A 14,169-nucleotide genomic window follows, 5' to 3' on the forward strand; every position below is an offset into this window, starting at 1 on the left:
AGTACTTCATATGTTAAAGAAAACTAGAGATTTAATGGCAGCAGCAGATCCTTTAGTGGCATCATCTAGTAGAGAACCATAGCTAATGATAATCCAAATAGTAGAGCAGTAGGAAAATGCAGCAGGGTGAGGGAAAGTGGTCATTATGTCCTCCAGCAGCCTAAACCTATAGCAGCATAACTATAGAGATAGCTCACGGTAACATGAGCCACTCTGACTATAAGCTTTGTCAAAAAGGAAAGTTTTAGGATTAGTCTTAAAAGTAGACAGGGTGTTTGCCTCACGGACCAAAACTGGGAGGTGGTCCCACAGGAGAGGAGCCTGATAGCTAAAAGATCTGCCTCCCATTCTACTTTTACAGACTCTAGGAACCACCAGCAGACCTGCAGTCTGAGAGCAAAGTGCTCTGTAAGGAACATACGGGGTAATCAGAGCTCTGATATATGATGGAGCTTGATTATTAAAGGCATACTATGCAACATTTTTCAGTTAATTAATGTGTTCCATACCATTTTGGATGATTAAATGAGTCATTTCAGGTCGAACAAAGGTTTTCTCGGCCATCCTGGGGCTCTGTGGTGGAAATACCGCACTTGATGAAGGTTTCTGCAGTATTACTTTGGACTTCTTGATAATAAGAAATACAACAATTTCACCCAAAAATATCAAATGCATGGACTAGTATTTATGCATCAATGTGGGACAGGATGTTTCAAATTTAGGAAATATTGCATAAGTGCATTAAGAATGCTCTTAAAACATGTTTAATATGAGATATAATGACGTGTCCTGGTCAAACACGAGATTAAGGTTCGGTGTAGTATCATTGGAGGCCAAGTAAATGCAATGCAGAGTAAATTACTGACTAAGCCGTTTCTTTTTTAGATGCTGACGCTCTGATAGACTTGAAGACTGGCTCAGATTTTAACAGACCGCAACTTGTGAGACTGATGGACTGTGGTCAGCAACACAGGAGCGCCACAGGGGACTGTATTCTCACCGTTCCTTTTCACTCTGCACACTTCAGACTTCCAGCACAAGCCCGACTCAGAGATGGATAAGAAGCTGAGTACAGAGAGCTAGTGGATGGCATTGTGGTAGGTTGTGGGAACTATTATCTCATCTTGAATGTGAACAAAACAGAGGAGTTGATTGTAGATTTCAGGAGAGGGTCAGTTCAAACCCTATTTCCATCATGGGAGAAGAAGTGGAGGTAGTTGAGGAATATAAATACCCCGTTGTTTATCTGGACAACAGACTAGACTGGAGACACAACAGTGAAGCCATCTATAAGAAGGAAATGAAGCTGACTGCACATTTTGAGCCAGCTTAGGTCCTTCAAAGTTTACAGCAAGATGCTGCATATTTTCTATAAGTCTGTTCTGAGGATGACTGTTCCCATAATGCAAAGAAGGATAAAACCAATAAAATTATGGACAACCTTGACCATCCTCTTTCTGTCAACAGCCATCACTATCTACAATATTTTTTTTAAATCTGCTTAGCTGTGTTTCTCTCCTATATGAAGGCAGTAAAGGAGCTATTACTGTCCTCACCCTTATAATTTTCCCTTGCAAAGAAAATACTGGGCTATTTTTGTGTGTGTATGCTCGTTCAGGCTGAGCTTGGTTCTACTTTCTTCCTGTTAAAGGGGAGTTTTCCTCTCCACTGTCGCTTCATGCATACCGGGTATGAGGGATTGCTGCAAAGTAAATGGCCCAATGCAGGGGACAGGAGGAGTGAATGCTGCAAGTCAGTGATTCAATGCACTCTGCTGGGTTTCCTCAGACAGAAAATGTCTTAACCTATCTGTCTGTATTATTTGATTGAATTTCCTTTGTAAAGTGCCTTAAAATGACATGTGGTGTAATTAGGTTCTTTATAAATAAAATAAATTTAATCAAATCAAACTGACTGAAAGTGACAATCTCAAAGAAAAAAAAGGTCAACTTAGGCTTCATTGGTCTGTCGTCTAATGAACTGATTAGATGCATTACATTTATATAAATCAACAAATATTTGTTTCACCATCACTTAAGATCTAAGTATTAGCACCATAGTTTCAGCATAAAAATGGAATTTAAATGTATTGTCCGAAGTAATAAAAATAAAGCAGTTTCTAAGATTTCCAACTACATCATTGGGTCAAATGTATTGTAGCTGACAGGTGCAGACACGCAGCAAACGGCTGAAAGCGCCACAAACGGCCAAGTGTGCTGCAGGCATGTGAATGATGCCAACTCCAAAAGCACAAAGACAAAGTGCAACACACAAATGCTGCAAAAGAAAAAAAATGTAACCACAAAAAAATAGACGGGAGTAAAATGAAAAGTACTGCAAGTACCAGCGTTTATCTGTTGCATTTGTGTGTGTGTGTGTGTGTGTGTGTGTGTGTGTTTTGAAGTTTGCATCATTCATGTGTCTGCGGCGCGTTTGACCGTTTGTGGCTCACTCAGCCGTTTGCTGCACGTTTGCACATGTCGGCAACTGTAAAAAATTAATATTGCCACTATGGAATTTCAATATTAATACACCCAGTTGAATGATACACTGATATGAGAGCAGCTTTTGTGTACACCATCTATCATGAAACCCTGCTGTGGAATAGAGTCCACTACGGACTCCCATGGATGCTGCTCTTGGTCTAAAAGTTGCGAAATCCCACAATCTTTCCCAGCTTTCTGCTTTACATTGGAAACTGGACACTTAGCATGGTGATGTGGAGAACTGCACATGAACTGGGGATCTAATGTGCAATCCAAACTGACTGTCAGCCAAAGTTTTGGACCACCTGGTACAAAACGTCCTCCAATCAACCATACCTCTTGTTGCACCATGTACACATAAACCAACAAAGTCCTATTTCTTCCCTAACCCTAAAGTTATTGTGGAATGATGTCGGTGAAGCAGCTAATTAGCAATTAGCTTTAGCGTAATCAAAAACAAAGGTCAAGTTAGAAGGAAACAAACGCGCTGAAGGGTCACAGCAGTGTCAGGACATCTATGCCGAAGGTAGCTATACACATATGAGATAATATTTGAGAATACAGAAGTTTTTTCACGTGCTGGCAACATTGAAAGAAACAAACAGAAAAGGAATTGGAGTTTATTTAATTTTATACCAACATCACACCTGAGGCTTTCGTACTTAATTTTTTAAATAAGAGGGCATTCCTTTAACTTTCATATTTGAATTCTCCTTATGCACACGGGCCACAGAAAACTTGGCTTGATTGTACAGATTTAATTAAGGGTTTGTCTTTGTCCTGGTATTTTCTGTCACCACAAAACTAATCTAAATGAACAGGAAGAATGGAAATGAACGCAAATCTAAAATTGTGTTGAATTTGGACAAGATTAAGTAGGCCGAAAACACATTTTAAATGCCATTTTGAGCTATATGGTGAAAACATTCCTTCTTACCATATGTGGAAAATGACATTGCAGGAAGGCCAAAACCTGCATAGTAAAGACAAATGTCTGGAGGGGGTTGTGATGTTTTTCAATATCATGCACAAAAAACACGTTTTTGTTTATGTTGCTTGCTTTTTTTGTTGTTGGAAATATGCCAAGATCTTTTGTGGGAACATTAAAAGAATAGTGTGAATATATATGCCAAGTCCCAAACCATCTATTTTTTTCCCCCTGATACCAAAGCAGCACGCCCTTCTCTTCCATTGTAGTGTCCAGTTTTAGCCCAGAGATAGCAGACAAATGTGCTACTTGCCGTACGCCATGTAGGAGACACAGCAAACGCCTGGCTCTGGCCACATGGAACCAAATATAAATGCTTTCGTCTATATGCAAAGCCTGTGTTCCTCAATTCACCATCTTTAAATGTGAAACGTGGTGGTGGCAGGAGCCGTGGCCAGTCTTTCCAACAGACTTGACCAGCAGCACAACTACCCTTAATATTAAGCCAGAATTACAACTGCATGGTTTAGAATGGGTCAAAACTAAATCTGATTAAGAATCTGTGTCTGAGTTTGAAAAATGACGTTCACTAATGTGCTCCATACAACCTTATTAAGCTATTTTTGAAAAATCTGCAAAGATGTCTCTATGGGCGTGCAAAGCTTGTAGAGCCATAACCCTAAAGACTTGCAGCAGAAATTACATCCAAACGCGGTCATAAAGTAAGGCGTTGTTTAGGCTGAATACAAATGCATGTCACATTTGCAGAGTTTAATTAATACATTTTTTTTTTTTTTGGAAAACCCTAATTTTATTCCTAACTCATATGTACCCACTACTCTGTGTTGTTCTTACACAATACAGGCACTGTATTGCAAAACATAATTACTGGAGTAATTTGATCCCAAATAGTAAGCATCAACTAAGATCAAGTTTGTTTGCTCTCTCTTATCTGTGCAGCTTTCATTTCATATTTTGTTCTTATCAGCAGCACGGACTACCTCATTCTGATTTACTTGTGATTGATGCAGGGGGCGGTTTCACATCTGCATTGCTTTCTTGTTTCAACCCCGTGTTTCCACCCAATGCCGTGTATCAGATCTGAGAACAGTGGCAGACACATGGGAGGGGGTTGCTCTTTACACAGGAAAGTACCTAAAGTGTACTTTTAGTGTCCTTTGCCGCGCCGCGCTCCGCCCATGCACATGCACTAGTCTGCAGAGGATGTTTCACTACCGTTTTTGCCTTGACCAGCCGTTACATAAGCCATTCTGAAAAACACACAGCTGGCCTCCACCCTGCAGAACAAAACGCCAAGTGACCAGTCAGGTTTGTTCAGACCAAAGCCAGAAGACCAAATGAATTGGATTTGCTGCTACTGGCTTATAGTTCCTTTGTTATTCAAGGTGTCAAAAGGTGTTCAGATTGTGGTAAATGTTTTCTCAACGCTGCATAACAATATTTTATTAATACGGGAGATTAAGACGTGTTCAGACACAAATTCACACCCTGTAGTTAGACTAAGACGGAAGCTTAAAATCTCGTTTATCCAGTTGAAAGACACCAGACCAAGAATCAATCTGATAAATCCTTTGTGGTAGCTGAGATTATTTTTCGGACCTTTTTCAGGCTATCGTAGTCAGTTTGCATCTCGTCCTGCAGGACCTTTGCTCCTTTTTCCACTCTCCCATGTTTGCATCTGTTTAGCTTCTCTTTCAGTTAGACATAATTTAACTCATGTGATAACTCAGTGATGAATTTGCATTCCCTTTGATCATTCATTTGCACATTGTATTCTTTGTATTCACAGGCCAGATAACGATTGTCAGAGACAGGTGATATGGTAAAATGTGAATTAAAGTTTTTCATGTTTCTATCTATCTATCTATCTATCTATCTATCTATCTATCTATCTATCTATATATATATATATATATATATATATATATATAAATATATATAAATATTTATATATTTATATATATATATATATATATATATATATATATATATATATATATATATATATATATATATATATATATATATATATATATATATACACATCAGAGCGACTCATCTTCCGAAAAACACGGTGTAATTTAAAATATATACAGTTTTAGATATTTAATCACAAAAAAGGGTTCTGCTGTTCATGATAAATGCAACAAAAGCTTTCTTAATTCTTGCAAACCTTTAGAAACCTGCACAAAGAAAAGGTTTAAATGTGGAGAAAACAACTCTGTGAGGGTGTCAGGACTGTATAGAAAAGGAGCAGCACGTGAATGCTTCTTTTTTGTTTTTCAAGGAAGGATAGGTGCCAAGATAAGGTAAAAAATGGGATTTTCACATTTCAATTTAGCTGTGAGTGTGTGTGTCCTGTGTTTCTGCTTTTTTAGGCTCGAGTTGCCTCCCACCTGTGGTTAGAAGCAGTTTACACAAAAGATGCGCTGGTACAAGGTGAAAATCCTGAGTACAATTTGCATGATTTCATCGTAACATTGTAATAACAGAACCATTTTGAATATAAATTTACCTTTATTTTCCATTTAAAACAAAAAGGAAAGAATGATTCATACTGCTGCTAAATAATGCAACGTATTGATTATTTGATCAAATTATTGCATATATACTACCAGTCAAAAGTTTGAATTCAGCGGTTTGCCTTTATTTTCATTACTGCCTCTGTGAACTTTTAGGTTACTGACCCCATGAAATTCATTGAGAGGATTCCTAGAGTGATCAAAGCAAAGGGAGACCTGTTTTGAAGTATCTACACTATAAAACTTGATTTGAACTTTTTGTTTACTACATGATTCTATATAATTTTGCTTCATAGTTTTGACGTCTTCACCGTGAATCTACAATGCGGTAAGGAATACAAATTAAATCAGGAAAATCTATGGAATGAAAGGTGTGTCCAAACGTTTGGTAGCGAACACACAACAGATTGAGGATGTCAGCTCAGGATTACAGTTTATCAAACATGCCGTAGCTTGCCAACTGTCACTGCAGCCTTTTAGGTTTTCACAAGAACTGACTGTGTTTTCCAGCAGCAATATCTTCAAACAGTCCAACCTGTCTTTTTTTTTTCAAGCATGGGAAAAGTGTGGTAACCTGTTTCTCGCCAGCTGACCTCCAATGCACGAGAAAGGGCCGGGGAGGGGTGGCTCTGGCGCTTTTTTTCCCTTGCATCTCACTAAAAAGACTTTGAACAACAGAAACAGTATCACTGAAGCTTTTGAAGCTGCAACTTTTTGAAACCTCTGTCCACTTTGATGCTAGTTTCCTCAAGGTGAAATTAATCAGTCCACTCGTCTGATCATTGAAGATCTGATGGCTTTGTGACAGAAATTATGGAATCCCTACCAGACTTCCATTTTTCTATTTATTGAATTTTTGCCTAGTAGTGGCGTGTCTGTGTGCGCTAAGAGCGACAACAAAACCTGTGGTAAGTGGATGGTGCATAAAACTGCCAGCCTCCAAAGAAAACTGCAAGCCAACTCTGCATTGCTCGGCACTTTCCGCTTGGACCTCATTAAAGACCTTACACCTTAAAAAGTTATGAAGGACTTAGTTTTTAGATTTTTAAATTGTGACTTCTTCTAATCTTTGCCTATGATATGAGTAACTTGCTTGTCTTTGGCCGTTTCCACCAGGTAGGCGGAGGGTGAATGCTTGTCAGAGGGGATTACACAGCCTGGCCTATCGACACGCCGGTTAAACGAGCTGTCCGCACGCATTAATCACGACTTGTGTCCAGACAAGGACAAAGTTAAATCATTTCTAGAAACACACAGAAAGTCGAGTCAATGAGTCAAACTTGTACGGCCGCTTTCTCGTTGCACCTGACAGAGACGAGCATCTTCATGCTTTTTAGTTGGACTACAGCAGACGTGTCCGACAGACCGAAGGCGACGACAAAAAGATGGGAGCTGCAGACAAAGGCTGCATGAATGGCAAGCCCTCTTTCAAAGATCAATGCACGGACATTTTAATAATAAACTAATGAGTGCGTCACCCAGAAAGGAAAGCAATCCTTTGTGCATTTGTGTGCTTTCTCAACTGCCCTTGATCGTTCAGTTCACTGTCGCAGCCAGAGTAGTGAAAGACGCAACAGAAAACAGCCTTGCACAACTCAACAGGAGGGTTGTTGGCTGCATTCAGCTGCAGGGAAGGTGTTAATGTCCACCCCCTCACGTCTAGTTTTTGAAACCCGCAGGAGGTCAGCAGAAGTCTGCACATCTGGCTCGGCCGTAGGTTCACAGGGCACCTGTGTAGTCGCTCTGGCAGCCACCTGTAGCGTCGACGCTTGCATCCGAGATAGGAGGCAGCAGCGAGTGCCAGGGACTTTCCACTGCACAGGCCGTGAGAGCGCGTGCAAAACACGCGGGTCGCTTATTTCTTTTTCCTCGTTCCGCGTGCACGTGTGTTTACATGTGTGGAGAGCAAAAAGCGTACGGTGAGCGCAGAGCGAAGTGAAACTGGTGTGAGAAGCAGCGTGGCTCCTGCGATGTGACAGACGCTTTGATCATGCTACATGCATGTAAAAAACGGCATCTGTGTGTGTTTGAGGTGAGAGGAAAAACAGCAAGCTGGGTGTTTGAGATTTCAGTGTCACAAGTGATGCTCTTGCAACATCCATGCATACGCAGAACAGTTTGTGGTGTAATGCTAAACCAAAAATGAGGGAAATGAATGGGTTGTTTTTACATTGTTTTTTTACCAAATATACCTTCTGGAGCTGAACAATGTTCTTCACTGCAGACTAATGATCTGGGTTTTTTAGGCAGGGTTTTGCAGAAGCATGCACACTTCTTCAATGTGTTTCAAAAATCGTTTTAGTTTGTCACTGTATGATGACAAGCCACAATAGATTTTATGGATATCTCATGTGTTTGACCATACATAAAGTAGAGTTTAATTGTGTAACGTCTGAAAGAAAGCTTTCAGATTTGTATTTTAGAAAAAAGAAGTAGGAACCTATTTATTCCGCTTCATGGTTGTGCTCGTTGGTCTATAAAAAGCGTCTCGGTAAAATCCGCTGAGGTTTTTGGTTTAGATCTGGCACAGTGTAAAAAAAAAGAAAAAAAACAAAACCAAAAAAAAACTCGAGGGGTATAAATATTTTTTCACGCCACTGTAGTGCTTGGAGGTGTTCACAACTGCTTTTGCCTCTGAGCAGAACAGGGCGGAGCTCTGGGGAGTTTCTGGGCCACAGGTCCCAAATTTCCTTGTTATGATCTTTTAGCCACTTCCTTATCACTTCTTCCTTGTGACACCTCATCCTACTGGGAAATGCACAGATCAGCGCCAAGTCGTTCTTTGAGTGTTGGAAGAAGTTTGGAGGATGTTTTGATTCGTCTCTTTATTCATGACCCAATTCTTGGGCAGAACGGTTAATAAGCCCACTCCCTTGGATAAAAAACAACAACACACACGGATCTTCTCAGCAAGTCTCGCTCCTCAGTAGGACACAGAGTACTCATATGTTATGCCTATGCTGAGCAAGCTCTGCACCGGCGGCTATCCCGTGGAATCTTTAAATTTGACACAATTTTGTTGCCAAGCGACAGAGGTTGCACGCTTTCCCCCTGTAATAACCACTGCTAACACAAGAATGAATTCAGAGACATTATTAGTCTATTGCTACTTTTGAAGGTAGTTTTGCTCTTTTGCAACATAATGTTGTGCGTCTTTGCCCAAAAACTCATATGTGGCAATGCCAAAGCCTTTGGTCAGAACTGTAGAGCCTGTCTGCAATAACATAGTCTAATGTTAGACAGTGAGGAGCCTCGCTGCAGAGAGGCTGTGTGTTTTTAAGCCCTCAAAGGAAGCTCAGGCTGAGGGGGTGAGACTAAGCCCAAGCAGTGCTGGTGCTGGAAATCCCCCTGCGAGGCCACATCGTCTTAGGCACTTAGAGCCTAGCCGAGGCCCACATCAAAGCCCCCAACCCCCCTCCCCCCAATCTTCTTCCATCTTTCTGTAGGTCTCGCAGCATTGTCTGCTTCTTTAACCCTTGACTTCTGTTTCCATTTCCCCTCGGCACCCTCTTGCATCAAAACGCCAGGCCAGGTGCCGAATTATCCTGCAGGGCATCTCCAGTGCAAGCTGCCCGTCTGCAGGTTTCAAGCAAGGACTGAATCATTTGAAAGGGAGCAAAGCTATCTGAGCCCCCTTATCGTTCACAGATCAGATGGAGCGGCACACATGGTAGTCAGGTGGGCTGGAAAACATTTTTAGCGTCTGTGGTCAGACCTCTATAAAACCTCCACTAAATCAGAAGTGAAAATGTTGGTTCACTTAACACCCCGAGTCGCAGCCCCCGCAGCTCAAAACCCGGAACACTGTCAGGTATGCGTAGAGCAGCGGTGAACTCGAGTGGGACACGTGGACACTGTTGGGGTGGGGGGGTTGGCGTTAGGAATGACCCTTGACCCCTTCAGATGCATGGGGACGCGTTTTGCTGCTGATTTGCTACTATTGCCAGTGCACGTGCCTGCATTCATAGCTCCGCCAGGGAACAGGAAAGTCACAAGGAATGGCATTGTGAATTCTCAAACTCTGGATTTTCCCTCGCATTCAGGGATTATCCGATGACTGTGGTGTGTCTCACGCTTCCTGAGCTGGATGCTGCACCAGTGGTCACCCAGTTTCCTTTCTGCTGCTCCACTTCGTGGAGAGACAGACTGTGCATACAGACCACCAAGGGGTACTCCCAGTCTAGGCCAAGCCTTTTTTCCTTAAATAGGAAAGAAACAGCACGGAGGTTTCCAGTTCCACCAAAACTGTGTCTTTCCACACTTAGTAGTTGATTTGTCATTGGAATGTATACTTTATCTATCTATCTATCTATCTATCTATCTATCTATATATATATATATATATATATATATATATATATATATATATATATATATATATATATGTGTGTGTGTGTGTGTGTGTGTGTGTGTGTGTGTGTACACAGCAGGCCATAGTACATTTGAGGCTGCTGCTCGTTTCCCCTATTTAAGACAACACTGCCCTCTTGTGGACTGATTGAAGTCTTTGCCTCTGGTGCAGCAGCAACATCTTGGTGTGTTGGCTCTGCAGGGCCTAATGAAGAACTAAGAAACTTTAAAACAGGCAGCATGAAATGACGGCTGAGCTGCGTTTAACTGGTTGGTTTCTGGATTACTGCTTTACTGCCCATATTAGATTTTGCATGGTGTCGCGATAAACTGAGCCTTTCACAATGGAGGGCCTGGCCAAAAAATAGGCAGCAGTGCAAGTCATGCTGAACAACACAGACAGACAATAATAGCAAAACCAAACATTAGAAATATAAAAGTCCAAGCAATTTAATGCATACCCTAGTCTCAATGGAATAAAATTAAACTGAGTGAAAACCTTGATTAGAATAAGTTCCAGCAGATTATTATGTATCAAAAATGTGTATTGCAACATGAGAAAGGAATGTGAGAAATTAAATAATGTGTTCAATGTCAACTCTTTTTAGAGTTTTCTCTAAAAATTTTACTAAAAATGCCACTAAAAATTAAACATAATGCTAAGAAATGTTTACACAGCAATAAATCCCAACGACTATATAAAAACAGGTACACCAGAAAGCAATAAATAAATCGAAACATAAAAAAAGGTAACAAATAAAAGCAAAACGGGACCTTGCAAATGCGTTTTTGTGGACAATCCCCCACTGATGCATTATGGGATGTACTGTGACCAGTTTCCCCCTGACCCTGCTGAAGAGACACATCCCCACAGCATGACGCCGCCACTGCTGTGGGGATGCACATCCAGACACCTTGTGGTGAAGGTTAATGCTCTTTACCCAACAGGTGACTTCTGAAGAATGATTGTTTTGCTGGATTTTATTTAGGGGAATGAGAGAAAATGGAGGCTAAATCGTTTCCTAAATCCTTCCGTTTTGATTCAGTTCTCTCAAAAAGAACAGACATAGACAAATACCAACATGAAAATATGATCAGCAAATATCAGATCTTAGATAAAGGCAGCAGTGATTGAGCCTAACTGTGAGCAAACAACTTGGAAACACAAACCTGAGCCCATACCTTGGGCTTTAAACATGTACATAACCGACTCAAAAATAATGAAATACTGAAGAAAAAAAATAAGAAATCTGATGAAATTCAACCAGGAAGGCCCCGTTTTAAAAGCCCAACAAGACTGAATCGTTTACATAAGGATTAAATTAATGATAGCATTGGGTTATCCACGGCGTTCACAGCTTCACTGCTGCTTCTAATAAAAATGCTAATCTCTGATATCTGTCTGCAAGCACGAATCCAAAATCTGATCCCTCTCTGTAATTACCAAGTATACCAGCGCGATGGGTTGTTAGTGGCGTGCCGCCATTCTTTTCTGGGCTTAGCACCACGCGGGGCTGTCAGTGGGCGGGGGGGCGTCTGTCAGTGTGGGTGCCGTGGGAGTTGGAGCTCTGTAGCGTGGATTTACCTCACAGCCTGACAATTAGAGATGAGCCGCCTCGCCGTGGCTCCGCCGTAACGATGCGCTGTCAGACGTCACTCACAGACTATCTGGGCCTTCCCTGCGTTGCGTGGATGGTTTGAGGGACATGTCCATCTAGTTTCAGCACATGCAATTTCTCATGTTCTTCCTATTCAGCAAATTAGAATGTTGTTGAAAAGTTCAGTTATTTCAGGAACTTAATTCACTTAGGAGAACGCCTTCTATAGATTAGCACAGACTGATGATTTTTTTTCTTCCACCTCCAGCCAATAAAAACACAGCATTTAAGATTAGAAAATTGCGTCAGACCAATAAAAAGTGTCATTTGTCATGCATAAATGGGGGGATTGGTGACTAGTATGTTTATTACTGGCTTAAAGTTGGTGCCGTTTTTCTTTTCAAACGGTATTTTTAATCTGACAAGCAAGCCTCTCAGAAACGCATATCCTAATCGACGACAGGGCTGTAAATGATCAGTAACATTTTTAAGACACAAACGTGGGTTTTCCATCACTCTGAAGTTATTTTGCTGCTAAAACCTTTGCTGACCCAATTTGCAGTTCTTGCTTCTAGCAAATATGTAAAATCATCTCATCCCGAACCTGAATCCTTATAAAGAACTGGAGGAGAAATTGCCATAAGTCCTGTATGCACTGAAACGTAGAAACATGAAACCATGATTTCTTTAATGTGACGGACATCCTGTCCAACTCAACCAAAAGACCGATCTGCTTGGAAATACAAATACAAAAATTAAATAAAAAAGGGAGAAAAAAGATTCTGACAAAAAAGGGTACACTAAGCCCAAAGTACTATAAGGACAAAAGAGTCCAAAAAAACTCCCAACCCTGGCTAAATTCTTCTACAGCCTTGTAGGGTGTAGAAGAATGGGTGTGATGGATGGATTGATGGAGGAAATGTGTGTTTTGCTCTGATGAAACCAAAAGTTGAGTTCCAAAAGATGATGTGTTTACACAAAATCAACGGCGTCACTGCCAAAAGAACCCTCGGTGAGACACGGTGGTGAGAGCATCACAATACGGGGTCACCTTTCTGTAGATCAAGCTGGGATTTTTTGTTTTTTTTTTGTTGAGGCATCTGCTAGAAAGCTGAAGATGAAGCCGGGTTCCACGTTTTAGCATCACGACAGGAAATTAGAAGTTGTGGAGCAGCCGAGCAGCCAGAGCCGAGAACTAAACCCGACCCCAAATATCTGAGCAACTGAAGAGCGCTGTGGTTAAGATGGCCTCACGGTGTGACAGATGTGGAGAACTATTTAAAACTGTAATGGAGATGCTCCTACTGAAGAAGACTAAAGGCTGAATATCGTGTTTCCATTCACTGTAAGCAAAAAAATCACCACAAGGAACCAAAAGATGTTTGTAATTGATCTCTGTAATGTGTTTCACTTAGTGAATTCAGTTAACTTTTATACTATATTCTAATATATGAAACATAACTATATATCTCCAACTGTAAATTTGTGAACCACGCTTTACCTTTTAAATTTGGGAAGTTGGACTGGGGAAAGGCATCTCACCCAGATTGATTTAGTTCTCACTCGGAGTGGGAAAGTTAGAAAACCGGTCAGGTGGGCTGATTGCTGAGGGTGCTAATAGACGCAACACAAGTCAGAGATGCATTTCTCTCCATTTCATCCATTTAAACAGAAGAAACTGGTCTTAATATAAGACCCCGAGACCAAATTCTGCTTTTAAAGGTTCTATGCGATCCCCCCACAACATGGAAAAACCAACCATAAACTGAACGAATCAACGGCCTAGTCCGTGCCAGGAAAGCAATCGATTCAGAACAATTGCTCCAAAAAGAAGCTGTGGATCCACACACAGAACTCCGGTTTGATAGAGAAGCCAGCAAAAGCTTTAAAAAGCACTATTGTATCTATTGTTTGGACGTGACTCAGAGCAGAACCGAGTTAAAGCGTCACTGCGTGTCCGCAGCAGTGAGGTTAGGACTGCTGAGGGGCTCGTTCTGGCACACAGAAAGCCCACGCTGCACTCAGAATGGATTCATTGTGCGGCGGGCGGGCAGGGTCCCTGACCTCAGGGCAGCCTGCTCACACCGTGACACAGCCTCTTTGTTAGCACTGACAAAGCCAGACCTCACATCAATCACACGCTGCAACAGCACAGTCTTTGAACAAGCAACACAAGCCGGCATGGCTGACAGTGACATTGGTGAGATAAAGCTCGTGTCTCCATGTGGGCTTTAAAAAAAAAAAAAAAAAAAACGACACATGGG

This window comes from Fundulus heteroclitus, chromosome 15 (assembly GCF_011125445.2).
Source record: "Fundulus heteroclitus isolate FHET01 chromosome 15, MU-UCD_Fhet_4.1, whole genome shotgun sequence".
NCBI classification, from domain to species: Eukaryota; Metazoa; Chordata; class Actinopteri; order Cyprinodontiformes; family Fundulidae; genus Fundulus; species Fundulus heteroclitus.